The following is a 14,770-nucleotide window of genomic DNA, read 5'->3' as shown; positions in this document are numbered from 1 at the left end:
GAAGTGGTGATTACTGCTTTTGGAAAAGGTCATGAGGTATCAGTGTATTACTCCCAGCTAATTCAGAGTCTGGGGGACGGAGCTTCAACTTCTCTCAAGAGATTATGGGAGAAAGATTTAAACTTGGTATTGGAGGAGGAAGTGTAGACTAGGATTCTAAAAAACGTCAAGTCTGCATCTAGAGATGCAAGGGTGCTCCTTATGCAATTTAAGATTTTGCATTGATTCTATTGGACCACCTCTAGATTGTATAGGCTTGGTCTTAAAGACACACCCACCTGCTGATGATGCCAATCAGAAGACGGTGACACAACCCATGCTTTTTGGGGATGTGTTAAGATCCAAGAGTTTTGGTTGAGGGCTCAGAGCTTAGTGTGTGATGTGGTTGACACTCAGTTTTCGTTTTGCCCCGGACTGTGTGTTTTGGGTGATGGGGTGGTCCTGAATGTGGGTGACAGATATATGGATAGCTGAGTCCTGACCGGCATGATGATTGGCAGGCGTGTAATCCTCAGGGGATGGAGGTTGTCTGGTGTGACCTCGCTTCGTGAGTGGTGCGTTGAGTTTGGCAGGATGGCGGCATTTGAGGAGATGGTGTATAGAAGGCAGGGCAACCTGGATATTTACATCAGGAAGTAGGGTGGCTATCTGGCCTTTTTGGAGGGCTCTCTGGGAGGGGCAGCGGAGAGGGACCAGTGTTTTTTTTTATTTTATTATTATTATTTTTTTTTAATGTCTCTAAATACTTTCTGTTTTATTGCCTATTGTGTCTTTGTCAGTTGGCTTTTGACCACTGGAGTGCTTGTTTGTGTCGGGTGGGGGGGTTAATGTTCGGGGGGAAAAACGTTATGACTTCATGTGGTTTGATTTAGCATTTTCTGTTATGTCTATGTGATTTGCTACATGGAATCAATAAAAATTGTTAATAACAAACAAAGAGATTTACCTGTTTTGTCCGTCTATCCCCTGCATCTTCTTCCAACTGCTTTCGTTCTTAACTGCGTAAGATAACCATCCAATCATCCAATCAGAAGGCGTATAGCTGGTGATGTATAGACAACTTTCATCCAATCATTTGACATCTAATTATATCAATAACGGGAGTTGCCAGAATACGGGTGAGGGAAAAATAATGCATATGTTATTATTAGGAAGCCATGATGGATAAAGTCCAATGGGCAGATTTGGCCAGGACACCGGGATTCCACACCTACTCTTTTACGAGAAGTGCCCTGGGGTTTTTAATGACCACAGAGAGTCAGGACCACGGTTTAACGTCTCATCGAAAGATGGTGCTTTTTTACAGTATAGTAGCCCTGTCATTATACTGGGTCATTAGGACCCACACAGACCGCAGGGTGAGAACCCTCTGTTGGCCTCACTAACACCTCTTATTATTATCAAAAAATTAATCCTGCACATTTTTAAACTTTACAAATATGTATGTGTTTTTCCAAGGAGAACATTACAGAAGGATTTCATAAATTTGCAGGGGAGATGAAAACCAGCCTTCAAAGACAATATAAGAGCACAGTCAAAAAGGGCATCCATCCTCAAATTATTCAGTTTTCAAAGCTACTCTATTGTCAACAGTTTCAGTAATGTTGACCCAACATTATCCTCCTTCAAAGCCATCATTTGACAGCACAGTGACTGACATGATGTTGGCCACCTCAAGGAGAAAATTCCTGTGTCTCTTTAAGGCTCCCATGTAGTAGGTGGTGTGGAACAATACACTACATAATGGTCAAGGACAATTTATAGCATGGATGGAACTCAAGAGTTGCTTGGAGGCTATCATTTATCAAAGGATGAAAGGAAAATTGATATGAATGCTCAAATTCTTTATGGTATGAAAGGTGAAAACCACAGAGAATATCTTGAATACAGCAATGAATTTCTTATTCACGGTTTTACAGAAGAAGCCTGTGCTTTTATCACACTGGTTTTACCCAGTTTATCACAACTTGATTTTTGTGTATGTGTTCTAGTGTTGTGTGGGTGTATGTGTGTGCAGCTTTAGTTTAGAGACCTACATTTAGCTTTGTCTGAGTTAGTGTTTTTAGATTCAGTGTTTCTTCTCCCAAGATTCAAAGGTATTTTATGTAATATGTGTTAAAATGTATTTTGTTTACATCTGTCTTGTCCTGAAAATAAAGTCTGTTTGCTTTCATCACAAGAAGAAGATATTCTGCTCATATTCCACAACCTTCATTAAACCATGGGTGAAACGCAACATGTGTTCCTCAATGCAAATTATAACTATAAAACTGTTAATGGGTCAAATCTAAAAGAACTTGTTGTAATCCATGTCAACCATCCTCACACATTTGAAAATCAGTAACTCGAGGACTGATCTATCCTTGATATTTTGCATAAACCTCTATGCAGAAGCTCTTTATTTACACAAATAAAACTGCCCTAGCATAAACACATTTGCCTTATAATCAGCCTCTACCTGTGAATCACTGAAATAACTAAAAAGACCTGGAAAAATATATAGAAAAATATTGTGGTCATTTCTGACCATGATAAAGCTTCTTGCCAAAATTTAAGGTGATATGTATGTTGCAACATATGGCGGCAAAGCATCATATTATGGAGTACTTTCATCTACAGTGAGTGACTGTGTCTCTTATTAAAACAGAAAGAAGAATGGATAGTCCAACATATAGTGAAATACTGCGAGAGAATTACAAGATCTTTTTGAAGAAGTACTTCACATATGCTTGGCCATGAGCAGCAGAATAAATGCATAGCTTTACTCTTGTTTGCATGCCATTGTTTAAGACCTTTCTCTTGACCTCTTTCGCTTTAATTACATTTAATTCTATTTCACCTTAAAAATGAAATGCCAAATATTGCACTGTCTCCAAGGCAACAAGGAAGTTATTCATCATTTATAGGTTTCATTGGCATTAACAGTTTTAATTTGTTTTATTGTCCTGTCAGTGAGCAACACATTCATGTTACTAAAGATTGCTAATGTCACCCGACTACAACCTTGTTTCAGTTTTATTGCCTCCCCAGACCCATATTGCTGTCTCTGACTCTTGACTAGAGTAGAAGGGGAAACACACACACTTACTCACTAACACACACAAGCATTAAATTGCCAACATCCATAACCACTTTGTCGGAGGCTGCAGGCAGGCCATACAGAATGGTTGGCTCATAAATGAGCCATGTTTCACTAGAGCGTGGAGTCATAAAGCCAAACGTCTGCTGCTACCACGTGTCACAATAAAAATCCAATCAATGAATCCAGTGTCTGATGATCCTAGGGAAAGGACTGATTAGACATTCCCCAGAGATGGGGTCTGTAAGCGGTCGGGGTGCAGGGTGTGCCTGTTCTCTCTCTCTTTCTGGGTGTGTGAGAAGTCCTGAGAGGTCTTAATGGATGGCCATAGGGTGGGATTATTTTGGAATATACTGTATGGCCACCAAAGGATTTGTGTGTGCAAACTGTAAAGTGAAACACTAACAGATAATATTAACAAATGCCCCAATATTACATTTTGACAGTTCCAGAGGTGAAATGGGCTATTGTCTCTTGCTGTATGCTCTATTTAACATGAATCTCTAAACAGTGAATGACTATACTGTACATAGCTGCCCAATCCCAATTTTTATTGCCATTGTAGCTGTAAATGTACTTTAATATATATTAATTATTTTAATCTTTCCCTGTATTGTAATATTATTATTACAAATAGCCAATGTGCTACACTTTGAGTACCAGAGCTTTTCATTTCAGGAAGGAGGTTTTGAATGCCACAACAATTAACAGAAGAAATTCAAGTGCTCATGTATTATCATTAAAGAGTCAGGAAACACTTTACAATAAGGTTCCATTCTTTAACTTTAGTTAATGCATTAGGTATAATGAACTAAAACGCAAAATGAACTTGCCAAACAAAATTCAGTAGTTTGCATGTTAATGTAATCCTTGAATAGAGATGAAGGTAAACAGGTTTGGCTCACTGTCCGTTGAGGAAGGCTCGAGCTCGAGACTCGTCCCGAACTAAATAGCCCCCTAGACTTTACTTAAATTGAGGTTAGTAATAATAAACATAAGGTGAATTTGAGGTGGATGAGTGACCCGTAAGAACTGTCACAGCAGTAAGGTAGGCAGCGGTTTATATATGCTTACTCTAGCATTGTGATTGGTCTGAATTAAAGGGGTCATGGCATGAGGAATACAATTTTCCTTGATCTTTTGACATATAAGAAGTCATTGTACTATAAAAAACATACTGTAAGTTTCAGAACTGAAAACTTCCTCCTTAATAGAAAAAGAGCTTTTATTTAAACCAAGCCACAAATGGCTTGTTTGAAATTTGTGGAACTTGTCACGTCACAAAGTCCAAATACATCTGCATATGACTGCTTCTTTTTTTTTTCTTCATTAACAATTTTTATTGATTCCGTACTCAAATTAACACAAACAGTACATGAAAACATGGAATCAACATTTATCAATATATACCACCCATGAAATCTGAGTGCCCAATATGTCACACATAAAACTCTGAACCCTCAACCAAAATTAGATCTTAACACACCACAAAAAATATGGGTTGTGTTCCTATCTTCTGATTGGCATCGCCAGCAGGTGGATGTGCCTTTAAGACCAAGCCTATACAATCTAGATGTAAAATAGAATCCCAATAGAAGCCCAATAGAATCGATGTAAAATCTTAAATTGCATAAGGCTCACCCTTGCATCTCTAGATGTAGAGTTGATGTTTTTTAGAATCCTAGCCCACACTCCCTCCTCCAATACCAAGTTTAAATCTTTCTCCCATAATCTCTTGAGAAAAGTTGAACCTCCGTCCCCCAGACTCTGAATTATCAGGGAGTAATACACTGATGTCTCATGGCCTTTCCAAAAGTGGGGGGGGGGGGGGGGTTGTATGCTACTCCCAAAAATAGTACAAAGCAGGTGGCACAGCTGTAAATACCTAAAGAATTGAGACCCAAATTGTTGAACCATATTTTCAAAGGATCTCAACACTCTACTCTCATATAGGTCACCGAGCATATTAACCTCCCTCACAATCCACTCTGTCCAGCAGAAAGGGGACTTATTAATACATAACTTTGGGTTCAGCCATATGCTCGAGGCTACATTTAAATAAATGTCAGAATTAAACACTCTGGACACTTCTGTCCATACCGTGTGCAAATGCGAGATAACGGGGTGTAAATTAACTTCTCCGGTTAGTTTGATAGAAAGGATTTGCAATGGCAAAATAGGGGCAAGGACTTCCTGTTCAATAGAAAACCAGGGAGGGGCTCTTTCAGGTGGAAGCGACCAATGAGCCAAATGTATGAGACTGAATGTATAATAATAAAACAAAATCTTGGGTAGGCCTAGCCCACCTTTGTCAGTCAGCCTATGCAACTTACTGAAATGTAATCTGGGACATTTACCATCCCAAATGAAGGACTTCACTATGCTATCAAATTGCTTGAAATAAGAGAGGGGGACATCTATAGGGAGAGATTGTAGCAGTTTTGGAATACAATTCATTTTAATAACATAAACCTTCCCAATCATAGATAAATGTATGAAGCCCACCTACCCACATCGCTCAAAAACCTTTTTATTAAAGGGTCAAAATTAACTCTAAATAAATCACACAAATTTGCAGGGAATAAAATACCCAAATACTTAATGCCCAGTTTGGGCCACTGGAATTTGCCTGGATGAAAAGCCGTTACCAGGCAGTATGCTGTCAGAGCCAAATCTTCGGATTTAAACCAATTAAATCTGTATCCTGTGAACTTAGAAAAGGAATTAATAATTCTGTTGAGGCAAGGCATATATCTAGTAGGGTCGGAGACGAATAATGAAATATCATCGCGTAAAGCAAAAGCTTATGTGCCACACCTACCGCCACCATCCCTGGAAAATCCTTTCTTATCGCGACTGCTAATGGTTCCAGGCAAGACAAAACAATAATGGGTTAAGAGGGTAACTGTAACGTTGCTGGCTTCTGGCAATGATGATGATGATGACGAAGTGTAGAGAGAACCCAAGTGCAGTTTATTTACAAAGTGCAGTAATCCAAAAACCCTAACTAAAAAACGTGAACAAAACATGGACTTGACATAACATGACTTGACTATAAGCGGGACTTGACTTGAACCAAACTTACATCAACATTCACATTCAATACTTGACAAAGACACAATGGAAAACATGAGGCTTAAATACATGGACATGGGGGAACATAAACCAATGAACAAACAGAACTGATATCAAGCTAATTAAACAATCAACCAATGAAAACATGACACATGAACATGGAAGGAAAACATGAAATCACATGACAAGGGAACATGAACTAAACTTTTCAAAATAAAAGACATGAATCAACAAAATACACATGACGGTAACCCTGCTGGGTGCACCTATCCAGAGTAAAATAATCTGAAATGAATCCATTTGTTTGTACTGCCGCTGCAGGGTGTCTATAAAGTAACTTAATCCATCCAATAAAAGTTTTCCCGAACCCATACATTTCCAAAATCTTAAAAAGATAATACCATTCTACCATATCAAATGCCTTTTCGGCGTCAAGTGAGATGGCAGCGACTGGAGTCTGATCACTGGCCACTGACCATATGATATTGATGAAATGCCTAATATTATCAGAAGAGCTACAGCCCGAATAATCCCTACCTGATCTATATGTATAAGAGATGTCATAACTTTACTTAATTGGTTAGCCAAATTTTTGACAATATTTTAATGTCTTGCTGGATCAGGGAAATTGGATGGTAACTCTTACACTTGCTTGAATCTTTGTCCTTTTTAAGAATCAAACTGATCCGGGCTTGTATCATGGATGACGGAAGCTTTCCACTCTTTAATAATTCCATATAAACTTCTAGCAAAAGTGGAGCCAGTTCTTTAGTATAAGATCTAAAAATTTCAGCAGCAAAGCCGTCTGGCCTCGGAGCCTTGCCTGTACCTCGTCAAGCTCCTTCAAGGTTATCTCAGAATCAAGATAATTTTTTTGCTCAGTCGTCAGTTTAGGAAGTTCTAATGGTTCCACAACATTTCTAATATCTTCATCAGTAGACGAAGACATGGAACTATAGAGATCAATAATTTTTTAAAAGCATTATTAATATCAATGGCCGAGGTTAATATATCACCACCAGCAGATTTCACTGAGGGAATGGTAGAAAAAGACTCTCTCTGTTTTATGTATCTAGCCAAAGGTTTCCCTGCTTTGTCCCCCGACTCAAAGTATGACTGTCTTGCCCTGAATAGCCAAAACTCCACCTTCCATGACAAAATAGTATTATATCTGTATTTCAATCAGGTCAATTCCCTGAGGCCATTAGACAACATTCGGCACTTCAGCTCTGCCTCAGCACTTTTAATATTCCCTTCCAATTCCATGAGTTCATGTGCTTTGGATTTTTTGGTGAATGAGGCATACTGTATGATCCGGCCCCTAAGAACTGCCTTAAGTGCCTCCCAAGCCATGCCCACAGAGGATACTGAGGACCAGTTGGTCTCCATATAGACATTGATTTCAGCCTTTAGCATTTATTGGGATTCAGGATTTTGCAAAAGGAATGCATTAAAGCGCCAACTATATGATTTCCTTTTCTCCATATGGCAACACCTCTAAACACACCAGGGCGTGATCTGAGACTAAAATATTTCCAATTGAGCAATCAGCAACAGATGGAATGAGGAACTTAGATAACAAAACAAAAAAATCTAGAGTAAATCTTATGGACTGATGACAAAAATATATAGTCCCTCCCAGATGGGTTCAAAAGTCTCCAAATATCTGTAAGACCAAGATTTTTACACATCCTGTGAAGCATCAATGTTGCTTGCACACTGAGTCCATCAAAAGATTAAAGTCTCCTCCCAATATTATATCATGAGGGGTGCCAGCTGCTTGCAACATCACTTCAAGATCTATAAAAAAGCCCTGATCAACAACATTAGGTGCATAAATATTAGCCAAAATAAGACTTTGCCCCTGAATTTCAGCTAAAACAATAATGACTCTTCCTAATTTATCTTTAATCTGTTTGAGACATTTGAATTGTAGATGTTTACTTATCAGCGTAATGACTCCCCTGCTCCTACTCAAGCCAGCACTATCTAAAACATGCCCACCCCATATCCTCCCAAATTTTTCAGCTTCCTGCGGAGAAAGGTGCGTTTCTTGAAGAAGCACTATATCATATTTCTTACATTTAAGATGAGAAATAACCTTCCTTCTTTTTATGGGGTGCCCCAACCCATTCACATTCATCGTGGAGAGAGATAATCCACTCATATTAACATTTGACATATAAGAAAAAAAAGATTGTGTGTCAAAGACAAGATTATAAAGACCACATTCCAACATTAGTGCAACCATCAAACCCCGAACATCCCCCAGAACAAAACAAACAGAAAAAAGAAAAACATGTGCATTAACCCCATGCACGACAGCGCCAATTGGCATCCATCCCTCCAAACTCAAACAGTCCATGCATGCCTACAAAAGCCCCTGCGACAACCGCGACAAACTTGCCGTTGGATTGCTCAAGTCCGGTGTTTCTATAAAAATTTTGTGTGACAGAATTACACAGCAAAAGATAATCTATAAAACAAACTCCAGCCAATAGGCAGAATAAACACAAAGAAAGTGTAGATTCATCCGCAAAACTGTCCTGAAGGTGTGTTATTCTACAAAATAAACTCCAGCAGATAGGCGGAACCAGTACAAAAAGAGCATAAAGATTCTTCAAACAGTCAAGCGAATGTTCAGTGAGCCAGTCCACTGGGCTGCAACATGAGTGCAAGCAAATTACTTACTCACTCCAATGACTTTGCAAGAAATACTCCACAAAATATACTCCAGCTGATAGGTGGCACCAGTACAAAAAAAAAAAAAAACCGCGCAGGTTCCTCAAACTGTCAAGTGGATGTTCAGTGAGCTGGTCTACTCGGCTGCAACATGAGTGCAATTAAATGACTTACTCCAATGACTTTGCAAAAAATACTCTACAAAATAAACTCCAGCTGATAGGTGGACTAAGAACAAAGAGCATGTAGATTCATCCACATCCGTCCCGAAGGTGTGTTGCTTTACAAAATAAACTCCAGCCGTTAGGCGGAACCAGCACAAAAAGAGCGCTCAGATTCTTCAAACAATCAAGTGAAAGTTCAGTGAGCTGGTCCACTCAGCTGCAACGTGAGTACAGCAAGATGACTTACTCCATTGACTTTATGAAGGACATCACTTGTTGTGGGCATGTGAATGTTTTACGGCCATCCTTAGCATCTATTCTTAATTTGTCCGGGAATATCAGTACAAAAGCGACCTTCCGTTGTTGTAAAAGTTTCTTGCATTCCTTGAATCTATCACGTTTCTCTCTTGTCAAGTTTGCAAAGTCTGGGAACAAGAAAATGCTGTGGTTCCTCCAAGAAAAAGCCTTGCGTAACACAAGATCTTTATCCGATGATCTCTGACCTCAGTTTATGGCCTGCCATATCGAGCAGACTCTGAAAGAGCCCATCCAGGAATTCCACCATATCCTGTCCCTCCACTCCCTTTGGGACTCCCACAATACGGACGTTATTCCGCCGGCTACGGTTTTACATGTCCTCCAACTTCTCCCAGACATGCTCAAAATCCACCTTGGTTGCTAGCAGATTAGCAGATTATTCACTCTCTGATGACTGCAGGTAATCGATCCATTTCTCGACATCCCCCACTCTTGTAACCACATCAGTAAACTTTGCCTCCATGGCGGTGATTGGTTGACGAATAACAGCAAGATCCTCCAAGTCAGCAATGACCTTCATCAGCATTGCCGACATGTTCAGCATCTCCCGCCACATTTCCTGCACCTCTCCATCCAAATCGACTCCCAGGCCCGTGGCCTGCTCGGGGGCATCAGTTTGAGCACGTAAGTGTCTTTTAATGTCTCCAGAGCCCGAGGATTTTGAATTCTTTGATATTGTCCTCCTAGAACAGTTATGGAACAGAGTGTATCGAATCTCACCGGTTTATGTCATAAAAAGTACTAAAACTAGCAAAGTGTGCAGAGCTTGCCTTTCACACGTCCGAACCTCACATGGCATCACATGACCGAATCTGCTTATGACTGTTCCCTATCTGTCACTCACTCAATGTTGTGTCGATGTAGTGACATTAGGGGTCACTCTTGGGAGCCTGAGACACCTCTGGTCTTTGATAAAAGGCCAATGAAAATTGGTGATGCCACTCCCCCAGACATACGGGTATAAAAGTAGCTGGTATGCAACCACTCATTCAGATTTTCTCTTCGGAGCCGAACAGTCATGCTCTCTGAGCTGAATTCCCATGACTGTTCATTCACCTCTGCTGGATCTGACAGCGCATTTCAGCGGCTTCTCCCTCCTTGCACTGGTGCACTGCAGAGAATACCCCTGGGCGCTTCGGCAGAAATAAGAGTATATTTCTCTAAAAGAATGTATTTCTCTAAAAGAGCGGCACACACGGAACGTCTTTTTAAAGACGCGTCTTTATAAAGATGCATTTCCTTGTGTGTTATTCCTGGTTGCGCTTATTATCTCTCGCCTTCTGACGGTCACAATCACTGTCTTTCATGTCTGGGCACTGCTCACGTGGAGACAGCGTTCGTGGATGGGTCATGTACTCATTGCGAGGACATGTCCATGGCAACGGTGTGGTCATGGCTTGCCTTTGTAAGAAAACAAGCCACCCCAGAGGCTCCCCGCCTCAGTCCTTTTACCCTCGGGTATGAGGCCAGCGCGGCTAGCACTGGGGGCGATTTGGGGACCCCAATAAGACTGGCTCTGCCGGGTATCCTCCCGCGGACCTCCTATTCCCCAGCACGCTCATCTGCCCCGATTGGGCTTCTGGATGAGTATGCCGGCTCGTCTCACGGCGAGTTCGACCTCTTATTCAGAGCCCGCGAAAGTGATGAGCTCTCGAGCGCAGCATCGGAGAGTGGGCTTGTCCAGTCAGACGCGGAAGCCTCAGCTGGGCTCCTCCCTTCGGGTGCGGTCGCCCAGTCACAGGCTGACACGGAGATGATGACATGCTTTCCCGGGCAGCCGCAAGTGTCGGGCTAGAGTGGAACCCTCCGCTCTTCCCTGAACCCTCGCGGCTCGATGATTGGTTCCTGGGCTCATGCCGCCACTCAAAGCCACGCCCTGCCCCCGTTCCTTTCTTCCTGGAAGTGCATGAAGAGCTGACAAGGTCATGGGAGGCACTTTTTACTGCCCGGTCCCGATCTTTTCAGCTTCCCCGCCCTCACTACCCTCGATGGTGGGGCGGCCAAGAGCTATTCGGCAATCCCCCGGTGGATAAAGGCTCTCGTGGTGCACCTATGCCCGCAGAGCGCCGCCACCTGGCACGGGTGCCCAAAGCCCCCGTCCAAGGCCTGAAGGTTTATGTCATCTCTGACGGCCAAGGCCTATGGTGCCGCTGGACAAGCCGCCTCCACCCTGCACGCCATGGCTCTCCTGCAAGTCCGCCAAGGCGTTAAAGGAACTGAACGAGGGTAGTTCCGCCCCTGGATTGATGTAGGAACTGCACTCAGGGACTGACCTCACTCTCCGAGCGACAGAGGTCACGGCACGGTCTCTCGGGTGGATGATGTCCACATTAGTGGTCCAGGAGCGCCACCTTTGGCTCAACCTGGTCGAAATGGGTGAGGCCGACAGGACATGGTTCCTTGCTGCCCCCATCTCCCAGGCTGGCCAATTCGGTGACACCGTCAAGGACTTTGCCCAGCAGTTCTCGATGGTGGAGCAGCAGACAGAGGCTATCCAGCATATCCTGCCACGGTGCGGCTCAAGATCCGCACCCGTCTTCTCGTCGCCAAGGGCGTCCCCCTGCGGTGACTGCACCGGCTCCAGCACAGCCCGCCTTCGGCCCAGCCCCGGCGTGGAGCCCACCGCAGGAAGCAGATGCCACCCGTCTCGTGGCCGCCAAGAACCCGTGAAAGGCTTCAAAGCGCCCTTGAGACGGGCGACCCAGGGATGACAAAACCCGCTGCTCAGGAGCTGGTAAGCAGACCTCTCCATCCCCCGGTCGAAGGCCAGGAGGAGAATCTTTTTATTACTTTTGCATTAAATTGCGCTGCATGCCCGAGTGGCTGCAGTACCCAAGAGTTCAGCAAGAGCGGTTTCCTTGTTCCCTGGGTCACGTATCCGGTGTGCACGGCCATCGTCACGACCACCGTCCACCACTCTATTTGGCAGGTTTGGCGCTCCAACGGCGGTCTTCCGCCCCTGAGCACCCAGCTGTGGCACAAATCCGTCCCCGATGTCTCCATGGGTCACGAGGACAGGCCTCTTCCTCCCCTGTCCCAGGCTGTTCTGGGGGTGGTCACAAGGAGCCAGGTAAGTGCTTCGATGTCCCTAGACTCAGCACGGCCACGACATGGTGTGGCACCTCAAGCTCCACCCTGCCGCGAGGCCCCACCTGCCAGTACGTCCGACGACGTTGTCCCTTTGGTCCCCCTTGCGCGGAACTTGGATGCGTGACTTGCGCTTTCCAATCCGTCGCGATGGCTGGTCCGGAACATACGACTCGGCTACGCGATTCAGTTTGCCAGGCATCCGCCCAGGTTCAGCGGTATCCACTTCACCTTTGTGAAGGACGAAAACACTGCTACCTTGCACGCGGAGATCGCAAACCTCCTACAGAAGGGTGCGATAGAACCTGTCCCTCCGGCCAAGATGAAGAAGGGGTTTTACAGCCCCTACTTCATCGTACCGAAAAAAGGTGGTGGGTTGCGGCCAATCTTGGACCTGCGAGTACTGAACCGGGCTTTACACAGACTCCCGTTCAAGATGCTGACGCAAAAACGCATTCTGGCGAGCATCCAACATCAAGATTGGTTCGCGGTGGTAGACCTGAAGGACGCGTACTTTCACGTCTCGATTCTACCTCGACACAGACCCTTCCTGCGGTTTGCATTCGAGGGTCAGGCGTATCAGTACAAGGTCCTCCCTTTTGGCCTGTCCTTGTCTCCTCGCGTCTTCACGAAAGTCGCAGAGGCAGCCCTTGCCCCGTTAAGGGAAGTGGGCATTCGCATTCTCAACTATCTCGATGACTGGCTAATCCTAGCTCACTCTCGGGACATGTTGTGTGCACACAGGGTCTTGGTGCACCATCTGGCACCTGCGACCAGACCTCTGGAATCTCCATGTCTGGCCCCTGGATGGGACATGGAAGACCTAAGCGGTCTACCACCCGCGGTGGTAGACACGAACACTCAGGTTAGGGCACCCTCTACGAGGTGCCTGTATGCTTTTAAGTGGCGTCTGTTCGCAAAGTGGTGTTCTTCCCGACGGGTAGACCCCCAGAGATGCGCAGTCGGATCATTGCTTTCCTTCCTGCAGGAGAGGTTGGAAGGGCGGCTGTCCCATTCCACCTTGAAGGTGTATGTTGCTGCTATAGCAGCACAACACGACACAGTGGACGGTAAGTCCTTAGGAAAGCATGACCTGATCATCAGGTCCCTGAGAGTTGCCAGGAGGCTGAATCCCTCCAGACCGTGCCTCGTTCCCTCATGGGACCTCTCTGTAGTTTTTCAGGGTCTACAGAGAGCCTCCTTTCAGCCTTTGCAGTCAGCTGAGTTTAAGGCACTCTCTTTGAAGACTGCCCTCCTGACTGCACTCACTTCCATCAAGAGGATAGGAGACCTGCAAGCGTTCTCTGTCAGTGAAACATGCCTGGAATTCGGTCCGGGCTACTCTCACGTGATCCTGAGACCCTGACCGGGCTATGTGCCCAGGGTTCCCATGACCCCTTTTAGGGACCAGGTGGTGAACCTCTGAGCGCTGCCCCAGGAGAAGGCAGACCCAGCCCTGTCATTGCTGTGTCCGGTGCGCACTTTACGCATCTATTTGGATTGCACGCAGAGCTTTAGGATCTCTGAGCAGCTCTTTGTCTGCTTTGGTGCACAGCGGAAAGGAAGCGCTGTCTCCAAGCAGAGGATCGCCCACTGGTTCATTGACGCCATAGCTATGGCATATCACGCCCAGGACGTGCCACCCCCGGTAGGGCTACAAGCCCATTCTACCAGGGGTATAGCGGCCTGCTGTGCCCTGGCCAGGGGTGCCTCTCTAACAGACATTTGCAGTGCAGCGGGCTGGGCAACACCCAACACCGTTGCAAGGTTCTACAACTTCTGGGTGGAACCGGTTTCATCCCAGGTAGTGGCACGCAATACAAGCGGATAAGCCTGGGATAGCCGGCCGGGTGTATCGCTTGCACATAGTGCCTTTCACCTCCTCTGAGCTGAAGACGTGTACCATTAATTCCCAGTAGTGTTCACAAACTATGTTCCCTGGTTGACTTCCTCCGAGCCCTGTGGCAGTCGAGTTTTCGGAGAGACTTGCTGCCGGCCCAGTACACGTGCTAACTAAGAGCTCTGTTCTGGGGTAGGTGCTCCACATGTGGCGGTTCCCTGTAAGGTAACCCCATGTGATGTATATCTTCCGCTAATTAGTTTCCCTGTTGGCAAACTGTGTCTTCCTTTGGCAGAGCCCCCTCTGCCACAGTCTCCATGTTTGTAGTTACTCCTCCCCCGTTGGGTAGGATCTACCATGAGACTCTCCACATGGTCGGCAATACCATGTGATGTATTTTTCCACTTAAATATCCCCCCCTCTTTGGGCTAGGTGTGGTCTCCGCGGTGTTCTCCCCTTGGGAGGGACACCCCCCGACTAGACCTGGCGGCCCAGTCGGATAATCCCCCTTCTTTTTTAGGGAGT

This window comes from Myxocyprinus asiaticus, chromosome 7, assembly GCF_019703515.2.
Source record: "Myxocyprinus asiaticus isolate MX2 ecotype Aquarium Trade chromosome 7, UBuf_Myxa_2, whole genome shotgun sequence".
Taxonomy (NCBI): domain Eukaryota; kingdom Metazoa; phylum Chordata; class Actinopteri; order Cypriniformes; family Catostomidae; genus Myxocyprinus; species Myxocyprinus asiaticus.
This window is presented reverse-complemented; position numbering follows the sequence as displayed.